The sequence below is a fragment of the Planococcus citri genome, chromosome 5, assembly GCF_950023065.1.
Source record: "Planococcus citri chromosome 5, ihPlaCitr1.1, whole genome shotgun sequence".
Classification (NCBI taxonomy): Eukaryota; Metazoa; Arthropoda; class Insecta; order Hemiptera; family Pseudococcidae; genus Planococcus; species Planococcus citri.
The window spans coordinates 19,256,438-19,278,060 of record NC_088681.1 but is presented as its reverse complement, the minus strand read 5'-3'; the positions used below and the strand labels follow the sequence as shown (position 1 = coordinate 19,278,060).

At 35.2% G+C, this 21,623-nt stretch overlaps 1 protein-coding gene and 1 long non-coding RNA gene across 2 annotated transcripts in view; both read left to right on the top strand.

The window, feature by feature from the left end:
• LOC135849494 (uncharacterized) overlaps positions 1-21,623 on the top strand; it is a 109,485-nt gene that overhangs the window by 73,679 nt on the left and 14,183 nt on the right. The window lies entirely within an intron of this gene.
• LOC135849487 (homeobox protein Nkx-6.2-like) overlaps positions 1-21,623 on the top strand; it is a 68,965-nt gene that overhangs the window by 44,376 nt on the left and 2,966 nt on the right. The gene's annotated exons all lie outside the window — the stretch shown is intronic.

Here is a 21,623-nt window from a genome sequence, read left to right as displayed (position 1 = left end):
TACTCCTGTCGCTGCTGCAGTCATCGTTGGGCTGGGATTCTCCTGAGGCACGCCATGATGCTGCACCTACTCAATCGACAATAGATTCTTCTATCATTACGAAATAGCAAGCAGATCTAATCAGACATGCACAAGAAGTAATCAAGACTTTCTAGAGTGGCACTGGTTGGTGAATATGCGGGCTTAGCGACTTGAAGGAAGTCAACTAAACTGGTGCAGCAAGAAATTTCGGGATCCGGAGGCGAAATATGTTTTCTGCAGAGCTAAAAAAAATAGAAACAATTTTTTTCTGAAAAGGCGAATTTTCCAAACAACATATCATTCATTTTTGCTGTGAATTGCTTAGTATCATCGCTCCCATCCTCCCTTTCCCAATAAAATTTTCCTACTCGTTTTTTTCAAGACTATTAAATTTTCGAATTCGATTTCCTAAATCAGTATTCCTCAAACGACCATTCTTCCGAATGAATTTTCCTCAAAAACTGAATTTCAAAATTTAAGAATTTCTCGCAATCTTGGAAACTAAATAAAAACTTATAGGCAATTGTCTACTCTTCGTTGTGATTTTGATCAAGACGAAAGATTTTTTTGCAATTTAGAAAAATAAAAAGTAAAACTCACCATACGCAAATTAAGATGAAAAAACAACAGATCCTTTTAGAATTTAAAAAAAAAAATGAAATTTCTGGAAATTTTGAAAAAAGTATGATTTTTTTGCAATTATTTTGACACAAAAAGTAAGTTACCTATTTTGACAAGAAATTGTTTTTTTTTTTACAATTCTGGCAAAAAATTGTTATCTTTTTTTGTTTTGACAAAAAATGTTTCTTTTTTAACAATTTTGACAAAAAATTATTTTTTTTGCAAATTTGACAAGCACTGCAACTTTTTGTGACAAAAAAGTAAGACTCTAGAAATTTTGACCAACAAAGACGGATTGTTAGCAATTTTGTCAATAAACAATATTTTTTGGCAATCTTTCCTGGGCAATTCTGATTAAAAAAAGACTCCTAGGAAAGTGTTAAAAAACAAGACTTTTTAATAATTTTTGTAAAAAAGAAAGAACTGAAAGAAGCAGTAGGTAATTTTAATAATTCTGACAACAAACAGGTGTTCCTGGGCAATTTTGATTGAAAAAAATCACTTTTTTTCAATACATATTGGCAAAAAAACACAATAGGTTCTTTTTGAAAAATTTGTCTGAAAAAAAAACTAGTCTTTTCTGCTTTTTTGGAAATAAACTGAGCGATTCGAGTTCTTTTCAAATGAAGGAATGTGCGGGAACCAAAATTGAAAGAATTTTACAACCTTTCTGAGTGTAACAAATATTCAAAATCTTCAACCAAGATGATAAAAAAATTGAAAAATGAATAATGGGGAATCTTTCACTCAATTTCTTCCCCGTTCTTTTGGTGACGACTTCAACAAAATTTAGAGCTATATTGTCCAAAAAATTTACCTTCCTTGAAGGACAGCAAAACTGATAGGGTTGTCTAATCTAACAATTTTTTTTCTTCTAAAAATTACCTACTGCTTTTTCTATCAACTTACTCGCACAATTCCATAAGAATTAGGTAGGTACTTACTCAAAAATTTAATTATGAAAATTTTCAGGTCGCTTCTCCACCCCCTACCCCTAAAAGTTACAAAAAAATGAAAATTAATTTCAATCGTCTGAATAAAAAAATAAAAAATTCAACAGTGCAACCAACTCATAAAAAATTTGCAATTCGTTTCAAATTTTGTCGACTTTTTCTCTAAACCTTATAAACAATTGAAAATCATTTATCATTAGCCTATTGGAAAAAACATGCAACTTTTTATGAATTGGCAGCACTGCACCAATTGTTTCGTTTTTTTTTAAAATCTGATTAAAATATTCACGGTGGGCTGGGTTTTATTTTTCTAAATTACAGAACGAAAAAGGTGACTAAAGAAATCTTTTGTGACTTGTTTTGTGACTTTTTAGGTGTTTCGCAAGTTTTTAAACCTAAAAAAAAACTCAGGTCGGGGGAGGGGTAACAAATTTCAACATCGGCATCAACTTACATTGATCAATAACTTTCCATTGCGGTGGCTTGAGTAACTGAAGACATCGAAAAAAGTTACTAAACAGGAAAAAAATCACGAAAAAATTACAAGTTTTTCGAATGTTATCATAAGTGAAGGGTCCCAAATTTTGATCAAAAACCCGAAAAAAATCAGAAGTAAAGGGGTGTGTTGATTGTTATCGATTTGAAGACGTCAAGCTCAAAATATTCTCCAATTTTTTGATACGACTCTCCAATTTCCTTCAGCTCCTACTTCAATAAAATTCAAGATGGCAAATTAAATTTTTTTCGAAAAAATGAATAAGTATACCTAAATATTGAAGCAATTTTTTCTCTTTGTTTTTAGACTTTAAATATGCGTCAAAGAGCATTGTACTTTCAATATTTAATTCATTTTGCCAAACTCCAGAGCTGCACTCAAATTATGGGGTTCACATGTTTAAAAATAAAAAATGATATTTTAAAAAAAAAATTGCCAAAATTTATTAATTTTTAAGCAATGAATATCAAGATGAAAATAACTTTACTCGTCATCTCTCGTGTACATTTTGTGACGTTGATGAAGCTGCCCATAATTTTGAACTGCTATGCCCTTTCACTTTTGAAAATTGAATCACTTTGTCGACCGCCTTTTCAAGAATACCTTGGCTCTCTCCTTCTTGTCTCTCCTTTTACCATTTTCATGCTCGATTGGGAGCAGATTTCGGATTTTTAAAAATTTTTCTGGGCGATGATTGAAATTTTGAGGAACGTTTCCCCACCCACGACATTAATTTCATTTCAACGCAAAAATTGAAAAAAGGTCCTCTTTCATTCCATCCTGCTTCGGACTGGCGGAGAATCATGAAATTTGGTTAACAGATTTTCAACAATTTTACAGGAAAAAATAATTTACCAGGGTACAATTATTGCATCTCAAAAGTACAGTAATGATTTTTCAAATTTTTAAAAATTCACCAAAAACCCATTATAATTATGCTGTTGAAATGAAATCGTGCAACCTGGGTAAATATTCTCAAGTGATTTGCTAGCGAATTTCATTTGATTACTTCATTCAAGTAACTCTTCCTTATACTATTAATAAACCAAAATACGACGCAAAAAACCTCCCCCGCCCCCCTCCTACCCCACACTACAATCTAATCATTCGAGCATACACATCATTGCAACAATCCAGCTCACAATCAGAACCTCATACCGTATTTAAAATCGTATTTATCGCGTCCGTTACGCTGCTGCGGACACAGGGCATAGAATGTGCAGGGTAGTATCTCGATCTGGTATCGGTGCGGGGTGCGGGACAAGGTTCATAATTCGTATAAATAAATAATAATTACCATTTCGTTGATGTTATTGTAAAGGATTTCGGAACTCATTTTCACTATCATACGAACATAATCTGGAATTAATTCCTTCTGGGATAATGAATATCGCTGCGAGATGAGTTCTATGATTTTATATATCAACCTGCCTCCGCCTCCTCCTACCGCTCGCCTTTCGTCTGTACCATTTATACCATTTCGCGAATACGTATATTATAACTCTGTATGATACGCGGCATTTATACCATTTTACTATACTGTAGTATACACATAGAGCATTTCATCCATATATAATAATGTCGCGCTCGCTATACTTCCTATATCTTCGTGCTATATATTGCAACATTAATTAATTTCCATAATCGAATTTTAAACGCGTTATATATACATGAAGGCGCGGATTACGACGATATTAACATGAATTATATATCCGCGAGCGTATTACAACCCATATCAGCGACGTAATCTACTGAAATGGCAGCTTGGTTGAGATCGTGTAGATGCCTCTCTTTTTTTCAGTTAGGTAGGTATACGATTCGTTGAAGAAAAATTACATCAATGACGTGAATAGAACGTTTCGGAAAAATGAACAGATTACATGGAGAGAAAGTGTGTCAACACGAATCAAGATTAATTTTTATGAAGCTTGGAAATACCCGTCAAATACAGCTGGAATTTGCAGATAAAATGGAATTATGAAATGAGCGTCTAAAAAATGAATGAAAATCAAAATTTTAGATGAAAATTTGAAAATGATGGAAGATAACTGAAAACTCTGTCGGAAGCTCTGAAACTCTTGAAGAGAGTCAAATTCGATCCTGAGAGGTTGAGATCAGGAACTGCTGGGGGGGGGGGATTTTATTCATTTTTGAGAGGTTTTATTGTTTGAAAGACAGTTCAAATTGGAACAAATCTATATTTAGGTGAGATAGAAAAATCACTTACAATTCCATATACTGTACACATTGTTAACATTCTCCTGTGTTATAGTCTAAAAATGATAACATTATCAAAATTATCTTTTCAACATAGATACCAGCCCAAAATTGCCGATGCTAAAGTGAATTTTTTCGATTTTTTGAGCATTTTTAAAAATTAAATTTTAGTCAAAATGAGAAAAAAATCAAAATTTTAACAAATTGATCTAGAAGATTGGAATTTGAGGTGTAAAGTGAGTACCCTTTTTTTAATCCGTCAAATCGATTAGAAATAATTGATCTTGGTAGAGGGTAATTATGGAAGGAGTTTTAAAAGTGGCTAAAAATATCTCTAATCTATAAGTCTAAAACATTTTTAAAATACAGGTTGCGAAGTACATACTTATTTAAAATAGAAAGAATAGAATTAGATAGTCTGTTGGTCAGAAGCATGGGCAGTAGCAGTTGGCTGAAACGTTTCTTTTCTGAATGTAAATAATATGCCAATAACCACTCCTTCCAGAACACTTCCGAGATAATGTGCGAGAAAATATACGATCGTAGTTTTTTTCATACAAAAATTATTATCTGCAAATTGACTATCTTCCTTCTGTGTAATCATCGTAATGATTTCCGCAACGCTGATTATGGCCGAAAACCCACCAAGCATCGTGAGAAGGCGCATATGTAAACCATATTTTGACCATAATTCCTTTTTATCTATACTGGACGATCTGATGTACCAAAATGTACCAAAGATCAAAAATAAACGCCCCGTACGAATAATTCTCATGATGGAGAATGGTCCATAATACAAGTGTGGGTCGCCAAGTTCAGAATCCCGGAGTTTGAGCAAAAGTAATGCGTAAACTAAAGAGATGCTGGTACTGAGCAGACTGTAAAAGATGAATTTTTTATTTTGGGTAGCCCTAGAAGAAGGTTTTTGTAAATAGATAGCTACTCTGCGATAGCACAAAAATAGATCTAGAGCGATGATGAATTTAATCAGAGTCAAAGTCACCATCAAGTGAACAACGATAGGAGTGACGTAGTATGCGTAACTTTGGCGGTCATAACGTGGTTCTATTACGATTAAAATAACCCATGTGAAGGAAAAAATGTAGTTCAGTAATAAGAAAAAACAGTAAAACGTCAGGTTCTTCGATGCCAGACTTTTTGGCGTTTTAGTGCGAAAAAACTTGTACAAATGAGTTATCACGCATATGATTGAGAATATTAATAATAGGAAAGCCAGTATAATCTTCAGTATGTTCTTGAGTAAATTTTCAATTTCCATGTTTCTTATTATATGTACCTATTGTATGATTCCACGTGAACTCAATGTAGGTAAATGAGATGAGATGTAAGTTGGAAGCCTGCAAAAGGACAGGATTGATGATCACTGATCAGCAAAATATGAAAGGGGGAGGGGGAAAAGCTCAAATATAAATAAAAATGTTCACTTACCTAGGCCAATGATGATTTGAATTTGTAAAATTATTCTTGCTAAAACAAATACATTCGATTTTATCAATTATGGAATTGAAAGCATCACTAAATTCGTCCAACTTTTAAAAATAATTTTATTATAAAAATATGATATTGAATAATTATTAATCATCAAATTAGGTAGTACTTTTTTTCTTCGTTATCAGCAACTGTATAACCATTTATACCGCTGTATCTTCCTCTCTTCCGAAAATATAGGTAATGCACATTTAAATGTTATCATCCGAATCACTCATTATGTAACGAATGATTACATTTAGTTCACTTGAAAACGCGATCAAAAATTTTTTTACCAAAAAAGAGACGTTAGAAATTGAAAAAATTTTTCCACGATCAGTTATTAACACTTGGGTATCGAATTTTTTGAAAAAGACTTGATCTTCAGAATTCGTCCAATCATTTTTTGAGGTATTCACTCTTTCATCATGGAGAAATTAGTTTATTTTCCAAAAAAAAGAAAAAATTCCTCTCTCATAATACTGAATAATACTCTCTTTAAGGCAGCACAAAAATAATTCTCAGCTCATACAATACCTAAGCAAAAGGAAAAAAATTACTCGAAAAAATGAAAACCCACGTACACTCCCAGCTTTATTTTTGAACGAGAGAACTAAAAAAAAAGGCTTGTACACTGCCTAGATAGCGACGCAATCCTTATATACTTACGGCATCGTAGAGCATATTCGCAATGGAAAATATGGTAGGATGGGTGAGAGAGAGAGGGGGGCTGGGAAGCAGAAACAGAAGAAGAAGAAAAGTTCAGAGATTATTAATATTAAAAAGTTTTTAAAAGTAGGGAGCATCGCGCCAGAGTTAATAAGTTTAAAGCAGCGAAATAATATAACGATGTAACTAATTTAATTTCATTTTTTGTTCTTATCTGCGAGTTTTAAAACGTTCAAAGCGTGTTGCGGGGTCGGTATAAGTTTTCTACGTTGAAATATAAACAGAGAAACGGTAAATTAAAATGATAACTTATAAATTGTCCCGAACGGTAAGAAGTTTACGAAAGAGGAGACTTTCCTGGGGATTTTTTCTGCGGCTTTAGGTTTATTTGTTGGTTTGGTTTTGGATTAGATATTTACACTCGCGTTGTTTGGCTCGATGTTTAGTGTATTTTCTTCTCATTGAATTTTCAAGTATTTGGGATAAAATTGCTCATTTGTGATCTTGGATTCGTATATTTTTGTACGTGCAATTATTTGAATTCTGAATTTGACGAGTATTTTTTCAAGGTCCATACTTGCTCGCATGTCCAGTGTCCTTTTTGGGCCGTCTAATTAAAAAATTTTCGCAGCTAGCAAAAAAAGTGCTGAGAGATATGCTGTGGTTTTTTCCCACCTCGCATCAAGGACCAAGGTATACAGTGGTACACGTTACCGTTGTCTACGAAGATAGAAATAAAAAAGGGTATAAAATAGTAGAGATGAGAAAGTATATAAAATGGTGGAATTGTAGCCAGTTAAATACTCTCACGGGTGGAATTCATTTAAATAATAACGAAAGTGAAGCTTTTAAGAGCTTTATGTTTGCGGTATTATCCTTCTCGCGCCTTTTGCCTTTCACAAGCTTCGCTTGCTCTATGTACTGGATGGAGTAGAGTACGAGGGGGTGCTGAAGCTTATGTTTAGCTTTTTGCGTTACTCTCTATGTTTCTTGTTGTTAACCCTCGACCTCCTCTCTTGCTCTCTCACTCTCTCGGTCGGCTCGAGTTATGGTATATTCTTCGTGTACATGTTATAATTTTCTTATAACTTGGTATATTTTTACGGATGGTGTGTTTTTTTGTGTTTTTGTGTGTGTGAGTGTCCAAAAGTTGGAGAGGTGAATTCTCGTCAGAGTCAGCAAGGTTTGGACGTTCTCTTAAGATCTCTAAATGGCTGAAGATCGACTTGGCTGGTAAAAAATTGACTCCTGATCAATATTTTCGTACATTTCAGTTGCATTTTTTACGTTCGGTTTCGTGCGATTCTCAAGATTCTCAAATGCTTTTGCAAGCTTCAAAAAATTGCATGTTTTAGCAATGAGAATATGTAATTATTTCATTTGGTGGAAATTATTTAACAATTGACGATGTTTCTGTTACCCCAAGGATTGCCTCTAAAATCATTTACGAAACTAAAACTGAGAAATTTGTTCGAAAATCATCAAAAGTTGTTCCGAAATATTTCAAAAGTATGCTTTAGACGCTTTTCTCAAAAACACCTTCTCATTTCATTATTTTAGGTTGCTCGGTTTTTATTTCTTCAGTACTTATTTGAATTTTTTTTAGAGTATAGACAGCTATATAAATACTCATAAAATCCCCCCACCGCCCCCTACCATCGCTCGTTATTGTACATATGTTCAGTTATCTCGTTAATATTTTGAAGATCTGAAAATTAGAAAAAAAAATTGGCCTGAGAAATGAGAGAAAACGTACCAAAGGCAAATAATTTCTCGAATGGAGAGGACACTCTATGAAACGAAAAATTAGAGCTGTACAATAGCATTGCCCCCTCCCCTACTCAGACCACCTCTCGGCGATGTTCAGCAGGAAGGACCCAGAAAGTATGAAAATGCTAGACTGGAATAATATTTGTAGCATTCGTTATATTTTTTTCGGTGGGAGAGAGGGGGGTTTCTATGAAGGGCGATGTTTTATTGAAAAATCAATTTTGTGACCTTTCAACAGAATACTTTTGAATTCAAGATTATTCCCCAACATTTCATTACTAGGTACATATTTTTTATATTTTTTCAGAGTATCTAACACGTAGTGAAAGTAGTGAAAAAGGAGTAAATTTAGTCAAAAAGGTTGTAAAAAAATGAAAAAAATGAAAAAATTTAAACATGCATCAAAAACCTTCAAATTATGGAGAAAAAAGGTCTCGTTCGCGAACGAATCGATTCATTTACTCAATTTTTGATGAATCATTCATGAAGAATTGATCAATTTTTTGAAAGAACAATTCGCCGATGAATCGATCAATTCTTTAATTTATGAATCAATTCGTTCGCGAAGGATTCACAAAAAATGATTCAATTCGTTCGTAAATGTTTCACCAAAAATTGAGTGAATGAATAATTGATTCGTTCGCGAATAATTCTGATTCATCAAAAATTGAGTAAATGAATCGATTCGTTCGCGAACGAGTCTGTTATACGAATCAATTCGTTCGCGAATGATTCATCAAAAATTGAGTAAATGAATCGATTCGTTCGCGAATGAGTCTGTTATACGAATCAATTCGTTCGCGAATGATTCTGATTCATCAAAAATTGAGTAAATGAATCGATTCGTTCGCGAACGAGTCTGTTATACGAATCAATTCGTTCGCGAATGATTCATCAAAAATTGAGTAAATGAATCGATTCGTTCGCGAATGAGTCTGTTATACAAATCAATTCGTTCGCGAATGATTCATCAAAAATTGAGTGAATGAATAATTGATTCGTTCGCGAATGATTCATCAAAAATTGAGTAATGAATTGATTCGTTCGCGAACGAGTCACCTATATGAATCAATTCGTTCGCGAATAATTCTAATTCATCAAAAATTGAGTAAATGAATCGATTCGTTCGCGAACGAGTCTGTTATACGAATCAATTCGTTCGCGAATGATTCATCAAAAATTGAGTAAATTAATCGATTCGTTCGCGAATGAGTCTGTTATACGAATCAATAAAAATTGAGTAAATGAATCGATTCGTTCGCGAACGAGTCACCTATACGAATCAATTCGTTCGCGAATGATTTATCAAAAATTGAGTAAATGAGTCGATTCGTTCGCGAACGAGTCTCTTATACAAATCAATTCGTTCGCGAATGATTCAGATCAGAATTGAAAAAAATGAACGAGGATTTGAATAGTCTGGATTTTTTGTTTTGAATGGTTGTGAAAAAGAAGTGATTCTTGATCTTAAAATTCCTATGGAGAGACTTCGAACTTGTATCAACTTTTATTTTTCTATTAAACGAATATTTCTTTCTTCTTTTTTGCTTTCAAATCTTGGAATAATCAAAAAAAAAAACACAACATTTTAAAGAGTTTTCTTTTTTTTAATCTCAACAGAAATTTGAAAAAATTGAATAAGAATTTTTATTCAATTTTTTACATCTCCATAGACCTTAATTTCTTGAGAACTTCTTTTTGGATTTCATTTTTGAAAAAACACGCAAATAATTGAGAAATCACTGAAAACAAAATATCATGATTTTTATTTTCTCAAAATCTTCCGGCGATAACGAAAGGTTGCCTATCGTCCAAATTGAAGGGAGTCCCTAATTTTGAAATTCAAGAACTTGCCTTTCAGAAGTATCAACTTTCTCCAACTCTATAATATAGTAGTGAGAGATTTCTTTACTCAAAGCTGTTCCCTTTTTTAATGCGCAGTTTCTTCAAACATCAATTTCGATCAAGTATGTTTAATTACTGTACCAATATTTGAGACTTGAACGAAGTAAATTACACATCCCCCTGCCCTCAGCAACCCTTCCAACACGCCAATAAGACGAGGCAAACCCCGTACTACAGGGGACAGGTGTGAGAGGGTGAGGAAGACGATCCAACGTGAAAGGTGGAACAGGTACTCGGCTGTAGAAAATTTCGCTGGTAATCATCGTGACAAATGGCCAAAACGTCAACTCGTCAACCATTAATCAATTTCTGCCTAGGTGGAGGGTGCGGTTCAGGGGGGCATTGGGCGTTCGGCGGTGGGCTCAATGCCGCCGTGGTTTTACTCGTATCCTTTACCCGCGCCGCAACAGTCAGAAAAGCCAGCATTTCTGGTACACCGCTGACGACGACGACGACGTCCTGCTTACTGGTGGTGGCTTCGGCGGCGGTGTAGGCAAATCCCAATTTACATAATAGCGATTTGAACCCCTCTCGATTGGCGAAACCGAAACAGTTACGATACGCGAAGCAGAGGCACAGGCGTTCAGCATATATTACATTAGTTTAAACTGTTATCGAAAACGCTATCTTCGACTTAATAGTACAAACAATGTTCACACCACATCGGCGCGTTTCATTCTTCCCTCGTTACTTCGCTATTATTCGATTTAAATCCAATTTACGTCTTGTGACTAATGATAAAAATGCTCGAAGGCGGTTTTTTTTTCAGCTCCTCGACAGTCGCCGATCTCTTCCCATCCTCTGCCCTGAACAGAGCTTTGTAGAGATGAAATACTATGATTTTTTTACAGCGTATTTATCATCTTGGACTCGTCTTCAGCTCTTCGTCTTGCCTATGGTGATAATTTTTTCGATGTTTTTCTTCGCGTTTTATCGTATTTTTTTTTTGGTTTGGTCGACGACTGATGGTTACATTTATATGTATATTTGATGATGGATTCCTTCTAGTAAGACATTCTGTTGTCAATTTTCCGTTAGCATCGAGATACGTCTGGTCGACTGATGAGATTTTAAACGCGTCGCGGATCCTTTTGTCAGACGTCATTCCAGATCCAGAGTAATTTTTCCTGTTCGGGGGCTTCTTATAATATGGAAAAATTGAACGAATGTTGCATTTCAAGATTAAGGGCAACCCCCTTCCCCTAATTCTCCCAAAAAATACGCCTCAGCTTCGATTAACACAACTTCGGAAAACTCGGAGAAATTCTACTATATCGTGTATGAAAAATCCACTCATTCTTCCAATCCCCCCTCCCCCTCTCTTAGCTACGATTCTGTACGTGGTATTTGGTGAAACAGCAGCTCTATGTAGTTGCCTTCGTCGCCACCTTATTAAAACACAACTGGCGAAATGGTGCAAATAAGTTGTATAAGCGGTGTAGCATAAACCACTTCGTGTTATTTAATTAAGAGAAACACATTCGGAAGGAAATTTCGGCGAAAACTAAGATAGTATCCTTATGTAATTTAACGACGAAATGTTCTATTAAAATGGATAACTGCGAATCGTGTCTACACAACGGTGCCAAACTAGGCTTCGAGAATACTAGCAGCACCATCATCGTCGTCTCCTCGCGAAATACCGCAGCAGTCTTTAGTTGGGCGAAGAGAATTTTGGCTGAAAACACGCGAAACTCGGTTTATATACTCGCGTAGCGTAGATGGGAATTGGGGAAAAGGTGCGAGATGGGGGGGGGGGAGGATTAAACCAAATATGCTCGGAATTGTTGTAAAATAATGTGGGATCTTTTTAACGCGTATCGTACGCCAGTATATAGCGATAATAAAACGAATAATTTAATAAAGAGACCGTTGAGATTTTACACTGCTCGATGTACCTATATAATATTTTGAAAGAGAGCCTGTATACGAGTATATAACCCTTCTTCCCTCGGATGTGCAAAAATACCCCGTGTTTTTCGTCCCTCTTCATCTTCATCGTGCTCGCTTTATGGATGATGGTTTCTTCTCTCGGGCATAACCGTATCAACAAACAACCAATCCACTAGCTCTACCCTTTTTTTTTTTTTTTTCATCCGGGCCTGGTTACGAAATTAAACCGTTTTCATTTACCGATAAATGGCGTATATATTACCTACTAAGCTAAGAGTGCACAGGAGTCTATTGTTGCTTCATTTAAAAAATCCTTTTTTGCACACCCAGTCGCCGATATGGATATGGATATGGAATTGTTTGCAATCATCGTGAAGTTTTGTTGATTTAGCGTTTTTAAAATAGTTATATCGCAGAAAAGGGTTACTGCTTTGGATGAGTGTATGTATTTTTTTAAAAGGCTGTGTTTTTTGACGCTTTTTCATTTTATATAAAGGTTCGTTATGGTTTTGTGTGTGTTTTTTCTGTCTCGAATGGGCCGAGAATGATGTTCCCTCGAGATGTACCATACGAATGCGACGAATCGTTCAACCTGTCGGAGTCGTTGCGATTGAGTTTGTGTAGTTGATGAAAATATTACTCGTATTAGGGTGGTGAAGGGGGATGCTGTCAGGAGGGTGTGAAACGTGTATGTAAGGTGAGATGATCTATGATGCGAGGGTTTTTCTGGTGTTTTAAAATGGATATGTGTGAGGAATTGCTTCGGGATTTGGTGCGAAAAAGGAGGAATATTTTGAGGTGTGTTTTTTATGACGAGGGAAACTACCTGCTTGAGCTGAGTCTGGGTTGAATTGAATGAAAAGAGCATGCTTTAAGACCACTCTAACTGAAATTTTGGACATTGGAGTTGATTTTTCGATTTTTGAAATGAACGAAATTCGAATGCTTGAACTGATTGATTTGAAACTCGGTATGTAGGTGAAGATGTTTGAGGGCAATGACCCTGAATTTTTGCAGATTTTCTTGGCTCCAACGACGACCTACAAAATCCACTTTGAAAACTACAAATCAATGTGAAAGGAAGTTTAAAATCTGAAAAATGACTAAAAAAAATTATTTTTCCATTTTTCAGTGGATTTTCTACCTTTGGTAAATTTTTTTGCAATTTTTCGAGAGGTGGCTGCTGCTCGATGACCATAAATTCAAAAACGATCAATTTCGGACAACATTTTGTGTTTCTCGCAATCATCAAAGATGGTGAACTTTTTACTTCTTTTGAGCTTAAAATTCAGAAATTTATCATGGAGGGCCATTTGGAGAGGTTTATGCAGATCAAAAATTTTTAAACTGATGAAAAACTGGCGAAATTGCGTGATTGTCTTCAATATAAAAATTTGGGAAATATACATATAACTTTTTTTGGTCACTAACTCCTTTTTTGAAGGCGTGCCAATTCTCGAAAATTGTGAGTTCATAATTTTGTGTAGCCCCTCCTCACCCCAAACATCCAAAAAAAATTTTTTTCGCTTTGAAAAATTCTTTTTTGGCTTTTTTTTGTTCCAAATTTGTACACATCAAAAGATATCAATTTTTAGACAAGTTGTTGAAATGTGTCAATTTTTGGGTGGAAAATGTCAAAAAGCGTCAATTTTTGGCAAAATAGTCCTGAAGTGCTCATTTTTGCCACAATTGTTAGAAAGTATCAATTTCTGTGAAATTTTTCAAAAATTGTCCATTTCTGATGAAATTGTCGAACAGTCCTATTTTTGTCAAGATTGCTGAGAAAATTAGAACAGACCAATAAAATGATGGGGGGGGGGAGAAAAAGTTCCTTGGAATTTTTATATTCATATTTCAGTCATTTTTACACGAATTCTCATCACATTGACTTCTTTGACCATGAACCAAGAAAATATTTAAGCCACATTAGAGTGTCTAATGGCCATGAAAGTCATGAAAAAAACAGGTATTTCGGTAGGTGGTCATAAAAGTCATGAAAAGTCATGATAAAGTCATGAATTTTGTTCGAAACACACTTGTAAATTTTTTTTAAAGTCAAAAAAATGAAAAATTTGTTCAAAAAATCAGAAAAATGAAAAGACTTGAGTACTTAATTTTTAATCCTGTAAAAAATGGCAACCCTGTTTGACAAGTAAATAGGCTACCTATTATACCTATGTTGACACTTTTCAACAACTAGTCTAAAAATTGGAATTTTTTGATGTGAACAAATTTGGAACAAAAAAAGTGACTTTTTAAAAGCGAAAAATTATTTTTTTGGATGTTTGGGGTGGGGAGGGGCTACAAAAAATTATGAACTCACAATTTTCGAGAATTGGCATACCTTCAAAAAAGAAGTTAGTGACCAAAAAAGGTTAGGTTGGGAGGAGCAAATTTTCAAAAAAAATATGCTTAATGTTCCATGTAGAAAAATTGAAATGAATTATCCGGAGACAGTTTGAGACATGAAGGTGAGGGGGGTGCAAGTGACCAAAAATCTACGTTGAATTTCAACAACAGAAAAACCTAAATGAATAATGTGAAGAGAATTTGGTCTGTTGGTGATGGGAGAAAAATGAGGAGAATTGAACATGCCTTAAGCGAATTGGAAAATAGATTTTTTTGAAACATTTTGTCAGAGCTCCGAGTGGTCCTCGTAACATAATTTTCACGCTGCAATTGAATATGTATAAAAAAATATCGTGGCCACAGAAATTGAGAAAAAAATTTGGATATGCCAATCTCTACCCCTGAAACTTGAATAGGTACGATAAAAACATTCATTTTAATTTGCAAATCGAAAAAATTCTATGATTGGATGAACTTTCGAATGGTTTTCAAAATTTTGAAGCGAGCAACACCTCAATTTCTAAAGCTCTTTTCTGGAGTCAAAATAACATGGCGTCAAAATGTTCGGAAACTTGAAAAAATGTGATTTTTGAACTCTTAAAATCATTTAATCCTTTTCCCACCCCTCCTAGCACGTTCTGAGACTCCAATAATATAATTGGAATTTGGTTTGAAAAATCCTTAACGAGGCGTCATAATAACAACAAGTAGGACCATACGAGAAAACAGGGACAATTTTTGAATATTCCAAATCCTGCCTCTAAATTCATCCTTTCGCAAAAAAAAAAAAATTAAAAAGATGATCGATTACAAAATTCCGAAAAAAGGAAAGAAAAAAGAAATGGAAAACTTCAAAAGCCTATTAAAAAATGGAAAAGAATATGTTTTTTGGACAATCTTGTCAAAAAAGCAGAACAAAAACCAAGATAACCTATAATTTCTTCCATTAATTTCGTTCACTTTAAAATCATGGTGGGGTGGAAGGAGGGGTAAGCGCCAATTTATAAAAAAAAAAGATGCTAAGGACCCGATTATAGTATAGAAATAGAGAAACCCATTATTATCCTATGTAAACTAATATAAAGGAATAAAGGTTACGACGAAAACAAGCTCACCCCGCTCGTTCCCCCCTTCGTTGAACATTAATTAATTCGCGTTTTAAACTAAGGGATTAATTAAATAGGTATTATACGAAGTGATTGTCCCTTAACGCGAGCTCTCGCGATTTCCTGGTTTAGAAAATTATTAGCATAATAATAACAACGCAGCCCCGCCTGTCCTGCGATTGGCCCCTCGACCTCGTCGCGTTCCTTCTAATAAGGCAGAAGGGTTGATCATCGAGAACGTTGATCACGATAATACGCGGTATGTTCTGTCTATGAGTAGGATTAACTTCGATATCGATGTAATAAGGGACGAAACTGAAGCAAGAATAAGGCTGTACGTATATAAAGTCGCATCTGGGGCTCATCGTCTCACTCTCTTCAAGTTACACTATGCTATCTACACTGCATTATAGTATGTATGCTCTATGCTACGATGTAAGTCCCGTCTGCATTTTCTTTATACGGCGACAATATTGATCACCTTTGTAGGGAACTGCTGCTATTGCCGAAACCCCTTTGTCATTATCTACAATTTTACTTGCATACTATACGACGACGACCGATGTCTCTCTCTCTTTCTCGCTTTATCTCGTTCGTGTACATTGAGTATGCGTATTAATGCGGTGGTTGTATTACATTATGCCTTTGCCCACCCTTTTTACTCGCCTTTTTTTTTCTTCGTTTGGGTGTACGAAGATTATATCGTAAAGAAACGCCCACTTGGTGAGGTGTGTGGCTAGCTGCATGTACACAGATGAGGGTTTAATTGATAGTGTACTTTTTTTTGAAGGGGATGAGAGTGGAGAAGTGGTACTTTGTGGCTGAATTGATGATGATTGAGGAGAATTTTTGAAGGATTCGGTGAAGAAATTTCTGAAGACATGAGATTTGATGAATGAGTCTCTGATTTTTCTAATTTTTGGATCCTTTTTTTCAAATTGATGAGAATTCTGCTGACTATAGAATACGTATAAGGAGAGAAACTTGTTGATATGATGTGCAACTATGTACTATTTTCGGTTACCCTGTGTGTGGAGGAGGAGGGGGAGGGGGGGGTAAAGTGTAAATTTTCTTCAAAAAGAAACGTAGGTACAGTGAAATCTGTTGAAATTACTTACTGCCATATGTGTGTAAAAATCTCTGACGTTGAAAGAAAAAATCCCAATTTTTAAAACTTTCATAGGAACTTTTTACGTTGAAAAAAATTCTGCCAAGAGAAGAATTTCAACTTGCTCAACAATTTTTAACCGGGCAGAGCTGGATCGAAAGATCATGCAAAAATATATCAGCAGCAAAAATTACAAGTGTCTGATGAAGTTTTTGATTTTTAGCAAATTTTGAAAATTATTGATCCAAAAATGAAGAAAACCCCGAAATTTTTCCAAATTGACTAAGAAAGTTGAAATTGGTGTGTAATTTGTATATCCCATTTTCGACCAGCCGAATTCATTGGAAACAGTTTCGAACCATTGTGAGCAGTTGTAGAACCTCCATAAGCCGTTTTAGATAGCCTCTCCTGAAGTTCACATGATTAATTGGTCAACAATCCAGAATCGACGACTATGGCAGATGATTCTCAAATCTGAAGTGAAGGCTTAAAAATGGTATTTTTTCACCAAGTAGGTACTTGAAAATCTCAATTTGTTAAAAAATCAGTAATCACCTGTTTCTGTTCCGAGTTGCCCGAAATTACCAAAGAGGGGGGGAGGGGAGGATCAAATTTTATGGGTGGTAGAAATTTTAATTTGATTATTTTGTTGTGAAAATGAATGATTTTGAAATTTGAGACTTTTCAACTTGGAAGGCTCCAGATGGGGTTGAAAATGATTTCAATTGATTCAAGGAAACCGATGTCAGGGGTAGAAGACGTGTTTAGTGATTTACTGTAGAAATTAATGGATGACTTTTATCCTCTATATGGAATTTTCTAATGACGTAATGACTAGGAACAGAGCAGAAGCGGTAATGGCCCTTAACAACTTTTGAAAATAATAATTTCTGATTCTGATTCCAATATCAACCTTTAAGGATAGGTCTAAAAAGTTTGAAGCATAGCAAAATGATTTATTTTTAAAATTGAAGGGCCTAAAAAATTTCGTGAAGATTGGCTATGACCTCATTAATACAGGCGAGCGTAAAAATTTCTTCGTTTATTATTGAAAGTTACTCTGAAATTGATGTTCAAAATCACAAAAAAGTTCATTTTTAAAATTTTTTGAAATTTGCAGTAAAATGATCAAATTTTTTAGGAGAGGGGGGGGGGAGAGGTAACGTTTATTTGTTGAAGAAATGTTTGCAAAAATTGACGATTTTGGAATTTATTTGTTCTGCTTTTTGCTCTTCTATCCTGCTTAGTCCTACTTTTCTACCAAAACGTTCTAAGAGAGCTCATTTTTGTCTCATAATTGTTCAAAAAATTTCATTATTTTCAAATTTGCAAATTGTGTCAAAAAGTTCAATTTTTTTAAAAATTGCAAGAAGGGCATATTTTTGGCCAAAGTTGTGAAAAAGTTGTAATTCTTGTCAAAATTATCAAAAAAATGTCCTGTTTTGACTGAAATTTCTGATAACTGATAAGGTCCTGTTTTTTGGTCAAAGTTGTCAAAAAGTCTCACGTTTTGGCAGGGCTGGTGGAACGGAACAGAACGGAACAAATAAACGGAACAATAAACAAATCAGGAAGAAATCTTATTCAGAACAGAACAGAATGGAACGGAACGGAACGGAACAGAACAAAATGAACAAAACCAGAACAGAACAAATAAGATAACAAAGTGTTCTTGAACAGAACAGAACAGAACAAAACAGGAAAAAAAATGGAACGGAACAGAACAGAACAGAACAGAACAAATTTCAGCTTTCCAAATTCCATCTTCATTTGGTAAAATTTAGTGGAAATTTCGATTCTCAAAAGGTCAATGATCTGCTGGAAGGTTGCAGAAAATGCAGAATTGCTCCAAATGGCTGAAAATCATTTTCAATTGATTCGGCGGGACAAGATTACCTATAAGTAGCACATTCCAAATTCTGGTTTTCTAGATAAATTTTCAGAATTTTGTAAAATTTTGATTTTTTTCTCATTTTGGGACCAAATTTGAGTTAAAAAAAATTAAATTCATCTAAAAATGAGAAACAAAATGCACTTCAGTTTTTGAAATTTTCATAATTTCAGATGGTGACAAATTTTGCATGTTAATTTGTTCATTCAATGATTTGATCTAGCTTTGTGTAGTTCAATTCAAAAAATTTTCTGCCAGGTAGGATGCCCCCCCCCCTTTGTTAAAACAGAACGGAACAGAACAGAACAGAACAGAACGGAACAAAACAGAACAAATGGAACGGAACGGAACGGAACAGAACAGAACAGAACAGAACGGAACAAAAAAAAATGATGAGCAAAATGGAACAGAACAGTAAAAATGCGAAGTGATTTGTTCATGAACGGAATGAAACAAAACGATCGTTTCGGTCACCAGCCCTGCGTTTTGGCAAAACTGTCAAAAATCCTAATTTTTGCTGAGATTGCTGAGAAATCTCTGTTTCTTTTAGCAAAATATTAAAAAAATAATGAAATTATTCTTGCTTTGTACAAATTGTTAGCTGTCTAAAAAGTCCTATTTTTTCTGAAGTAAAAATCTTATTTTTTTTGTCAGAAGATATCCATTCCTGTTTTTTGCCCTGAAAAAACTGGGTTTTTTTGCCAAAAAATATTATTTTTTTCTGCAAAAAAACAAAACAAAAACTACCAAAACCCTGGTTTTGAAAGAAAAGCTACCAATATCCTGTTTTCTGGTCAATGTTGTTAGAAAGTTTCATTTTTCGCCAAACTGTTAAAATATCCTCATTTTTGTCGAGATCTGATTTTCTGCCAAACATTCAATTCTTGTCTTAGCTGTGTAAAAAATCCTGTTTTTTTTGGAATAGAAATTTTGTTCTTTGTCGTCCCCCTCCCCCTCCTAAAAAAATTGGGCCAAAAAGCGACAGAAATCCTGTTTTTTGCCTAAAGTGCCAAAAAGAGGCATGGTTTTGTTATTAAAATTATCAAAAAATTCTCATTATTTGGTCAAAATTGTCAAATAATAATGGTCTATTCTCACCAAAATTGTCAGAAAGTCTCAATTTTTTCCAGCATTATTCTAAAAAAAAAAATCTTGCTTTTATTGTTAGATACGTTTGGAAAGTAATTTTCTGCAAGTCCTGTTTTTTTGTCATAATTTCCAAAGAGTTTCACATTTTTGTAAAAATTGTGGGTAAAGCTTTGCTTTTTTCCAATTTTATTAATTTATTATCTTCTTGCAGAATTTGATTTTTTCCCCTAGTTTTTTCCAGTTTTATTTGGGAAAAAAGTATTGTGGTTTGAATACATTGAATTAACCCCTATTCTCCCCCCCCCCCACAGAATCTTTCCGGATGTCCTGCTTTTGTCCTGCTTTATCATATTGCCCTGTAAAAGGTACGTGCAATTACCTTTTTTGGCTCATCTTAGTCTTACATCTGCCTCATAAGATGTTTGCGTATTTCGACTGCCAAATCACAAAGAAATTATCAATTTTTCATTTTGTCGTTAACTTTGTCGAGAAACAAATCTTTGAAATTGCAGACCACCTTGGAATTAGTTATAGTTATGCAGATATCGTTTGTGGGTAGCTCTAGCTGGTGGTTTAGTTGTAATTTAGCATCGTGGCATTTTCTTTTCTAGTCTTCTGTGGCGCGAATATTTTTAATTATTGAGCATCGTACTTAATCTTGTTGAAAACTCATAATGAAAATCTCTTCGGGGGCGACTGAGACTTTCGCACGTATCAAATCAACAATAATTCAACACCACCCACCGCCTTTAAAAGTAATTTACACCATTGAAGAAGTAAACTTGTTGTTGAGGTGCTACTAGCGGGGAGGACGTGTTAAAGTAACCAAAAAATAAAAACGTAACGCTATCATGGTCAGAGGCAAAGTGAGGACGAGGAAAAGCAAAGGCAAGTGCAAAGGATGAAGGATGAAAAACATAGGAAGAAGAAGAAAGAGAGACAGAGAGATGGCATACACAACAACGCAGAGATAATAAGTGAAGAAAAACAGTAGCAAAGGAGGGGAGACAAGGAGGAGGAAGAGGAGGATGAAGGAGATTGCAGAGAAGAAAAAATGAATACGAAATTTAACTATTAGATTAAACGCCGTTGAACGGAGGTTAAGAAAGTTTTTAAAGTTGGTTGTAGTATAATATAATTTGTCTGCAGTTTGAGCCATTTGTAAGCAGATATTACCCAGATGGGAAGATATTAAATAAGTGAAACTTTATAATAATCTTTTGCATTAAATGGGTGCGATGACGTGACGCGCGGCGCGGCGCGGTGCAGCGCAGGCGAAGAAGAAGAAGAAGCTCCGCTGCATGAGGAGGGGGGAGGGGGTGGCACGGCAGAGGAGACAGTGGGTATAGCAGCGAGGGTGGAGAAGAAGAAGAAAGAGTGTACAGACACTTGCTACAAGCTGTTGTATACGTTTTTAATTAAAACCCTGTTAAGGATCGTGCTAAGGGTTGGCGTAGTATAGTTGTTGTAGCTGGCGGCGCGGCGCGGCGGGCGCTAACTTTTAGATATAATGTAATTAAGAGACTCGGTGTATTTGTAAATTACACGGTATTTAGTCCACCCGCAGTGCTTCCAACTTAACCCCGGCCGACGCATGAATTTCTCATCAATCACGAGCCACCTCCGGGTTTTTGCGCGCGATCCGGCAGGCGGCCGGAGAGCGGAGCGAGCTATGCTGCTCATAAGGCCAGGCAAGGCAGCGAGCGAAGGAGGGAGGGAGGGGGGTTGCGCTGTGCGCGATGCCAAAATGGTTTTTGCGTTTCGGTTATACCTACCTTGGCTGTTTAGGATGCTGTACCTTTTACATTAATTAACTGGCATTAAGAATATATTTTCCACACTCGGTTCAACCAACCGAGCAGACGAGTATCTATGCTAGGTAGAGGTACTATACTAAAGGATGAGCGAAGAAGAGGAGACGAACGCGATATTATTTCTTAATTGTTACCTCCATTAAGTCTAATATTTTATAATAGATACGAGCCCGCAGTTCGTATACACGAAGCTCTGGCTCACGCGGCAAATAAAAAGCCATCTTTTTAATTAC